This window comes from Micropterus dolomieu, linkage group LG17 (assembly GCF_021292245.1).
Source record: "Micropterus dolomieu isolate WLL.071019.BEF.003 ecotype Adirondacks linkage group LG17, ASM2129224v1, whole genome shotgun sequence".
Classification (NCBI taxonomy): Eukaryota; Metazoa; Chordata; class Actinopteri; order Centrarchiformes; family Centrarchidae; genus Micropterus; species Micropterus dolomieu.
Genome location: NC_060166.1, coordinates 27,602,645 through 27,606,254, shown reverse-complemented (window position 1 = coordinate 27,606,254; position 3,610 = coordinate 27,602,645).

Here is a 3,610-nt window from a genome sequence, read left to right as displayed (position 1 = left end):
TAGCACCTGTTGTTCATTTAGTCCTTTTGCCTTAATGAATATGCAATCTGGGGCGTTTCAGTGTTATTGTGCAAAGTAATGGGAGGGTAACATGCAAATACATTTATTTACTACACGCAATGTGATCTAACAAGCCTACAAGCAATTTCATGTGAGTGCAACAGCATCTGTATTTAATATGTTTGAAAGGAAGGTACAAACCGCCAAGTGTTGCGCAGAGATGGCTGCTGTTATCATTGGGAGAAGGAGACACAGCTGTAATGAAAGAAGACAGATAAATTAACAATATTATTCTATATCCAATATATAGAAATACAAATGTTTTATTTTACTTATTCAATGAACTATATGAATTGAATTGTATTTTAGCTTTGGCAATACTGTTGTATTGTATTGTATATTTCATGCCAATAAAGCAAATTTCATTTCGACCGGAGTTCTTTTCTCCGTGAGATGGAAGAATTTAGAAAGTTGCGTGGCGCTGCTGAGAGCTCCCAGCTGCAGTAGTGCATGGATCATGCGTAAAATTCATCCAGCCAGAGGGAACGATCACCCACTGTTCACAGTGCGCCAGTCATAATAGACACAACCCATTGTAGGTATCGGAGAGGGAATGGGGCGTTGGTGTGTACAGGGACAGGAGATCGCAGAGCGACTAGGCACGGTGCGGAAGGTCGGTGATTGTTCCCTCCGGCTGGATGAAGCGCGATCTGCTGGCATTTCCTCATGTCTGGGTCATTCCAGCATACTGTATCTGTTTCTGCTGGGGTTTCCCAAAGCAGTTTTTCAGTTGTGCTGTCCCAAGTACTTAGTGCAGTCTTAGGCAGGATGGGCAGGTACATAACGATTTCCACATACTGACACACTGAATGAAACAAACCAAGGTTTTTACACAGTGGCTGCTTTCTCTCCAGACTCTCCATGGCGGAAACCATTAAAACATGCAAAACCCTCATTTAAATGCTGCCACCTCCATTGTGTTTGCAATAATTCTTAGTTGATCACCCATAGCAGGTACTACAATTGCACGGTGCAATATTTTAGAATGCACACACATTTTAGTACTCTTTATTCTTTATGTTAGTAAATCTGGCCCTTTGTCTCTTTGTTTGGGGAAGTAACCTCTTTAAATGTGATCGTGGCACCTTTTCACCTCAATGATAAATAATTAAATTTTTATAAACTCCTGGACTTTAATAGCTCCTGTGTTTCAGCAGATTTTCTGCTCATGTAGTACAAAACTTTCTGCACATTCAGAATCTCTCCAACATAGCCTATTTGTCTTTTCTGACATGTCCAGAAAAAAGTAATAATATTACCAGACTAAAGTCATTATTTAATGAGTCTACCTGCCCTTTACTCTGCTGTGTATTACGTTATTGATTCGTGGGTAGTAACTTTGTCCCCTTCAGACCGATTGACCATATCTGAAACCGAAAGTAAATGAAACACTTTATGTTAAGTTACAGTTCTAAACAGAGCAGGCTGCAGTTTTTAGATGTTTATGTTGCAAAACTCTACCAGCTATATGTTACCACTCATCACAGCTGTCTGGACCATTGACTGTACATATAAATGTCCAGACTCACAACGTGAGGGGGTCCAGCTGGTTACTATCATAGCTTTCACCGGTGTCAATCAGCTGGGCAGCGTTGATTTGCTCCATGAGTATAATATCAGTTATACATTTGTATTTCACTGCGTAAGAAAATTAATGTGTGGCTTGACAGCATGTGAAAAATGTAATTTGCATGAGTCTCATGAGACAGGTTTTTACCTGACAAGAATTCTCGTCACAATTCAATCTCGCCAAACCCCTAATATTTAAATTAGCACACAACTACCCAGGTGGAAACAAATAGTCAAAATTGATAGCACACCTGTAGTGACTATGTCTTATATTTTATATATTGAGGTCACACGCCTCTGGAGCAACTGGAAGTTAAGTGTCTTGCTCAGGGATACAATGGTGGATGAGTCACAGTGGGGAATTGAACCGGAGTCTCTCACACCAAAGGCACGTGTCTGATCCATTGCACCATCACCACCACCGTTCAGCCGCTACTGGTTGCTAATTGATTTATTGTTTCCAACGTGTGCCCTGAAAAATGATGTCCAGTCTTTTCCAATAGTTTGCAGTGAAGGCATTTATTTCCTGCGTCCACTTACAATAAATAATACGCCATATAAAGTAGAATAAACAACATAATCTGAGCACAATAATCTGAGCACAGTTAAAAACTGTTTGCTCCACTTCTTCAATTAACAACCACCTGTTTGCAACAATACAGGAACTTAAATTGCCAGAGGCCAGCATTGGCCCCACTACACAACACAACAACATGCCCCCTGTGGCTTGGAGGAAAACAGGCAGTATGGCTCCTACACCCCAGCCCCTGATTGCATCTGGCAGAAGACAAAGCAATTTTCTAACTATATATATATATACAGTATGTATAATGGGCCCGTAGTTCATAGCCAAGTTATACAAACAAACAAAGTTAAGACTAATCTACAGCAAAACCACACTTTAGTTTTAATAACTTATGCACATTTTTACTGCACAAACCATATTGAACCTTTATATATACCCTTATTTACTCTGTGGCCTCACATAAGAGACCAATATTAGTCACAAGTCGTACAACCACATTTGTCTTTGAAGACGAACAGAAGTGCCCTTTTATAAGGGAACGTTTCCAGTACTTTTCCAAGCATCCAAGATCCACGTGGTGCTGTAGAATCCACAACAATGACGACATCTCCAGGCATAAAACTTCTTTTTTCCTTTGTCTATTTTTGTTGTTCCTGCAACAATGGTAGGTACATCTTTTCCAGAAGAGATCAGCAATATATTGGACCTGTTTCCATCTTCTCCTTGCATACAGATCACTTCCTTAAAAAAGTCCTGGTGGTAGAACTGGTTTCCCTTTCAGTAGAAGCAAGTGGTTAGGTGTCAATGCCTCAAGGTCATTTGGATCTTCAGATAATTTAGTGATGGGCCGGCCGTTCAGCATTGCTTCAACCTCGCAGAGCACTGTTTGAAATTCTTCATCATCCAAACTTTGTTGACAAAGCACTGTACTCAAAACCCTTTTGCTTATCCGTATTATGCGCTCCCAAATGCCACCATGATGTGATCCAGCAGGTGGGTTAAAACTCCATTTAATTCCTTTTGCGACAGGTATCTTTCAATGTGATCCTGGTTTAACAATGCTAAGGCTTCTCTCAATTCTTTTTCAGCTCCCACAAAGTTGGTACCATTGTCTGATCTCATGTGAAAAACCTGTCCTCTCTGACAGTTGAACCTTCGCAATGCTTTGATACATGAACTTGTATCAAGAGTGTAAAGTGCAATTTATACTTCTGCGTCAAATCGATGGCATAGCCTCTGCGTAGCCCCCTACCCTACGGCGTCACCTACGACGTAGCCTGACGTGCACCTCCTCAAAAATGTAACTACACGTCGAGGCGACGCGGACCATAAGCACTGTGACTGGTCGGCTGGGTAGCGTCGCAATGCCTCCGAGCCGACAGGAAGTGCCCAAACCGCGGCTGTAACACGGTGGATCAGTATATTTGACCGTCACAACCCGAGTGAAATGACTCG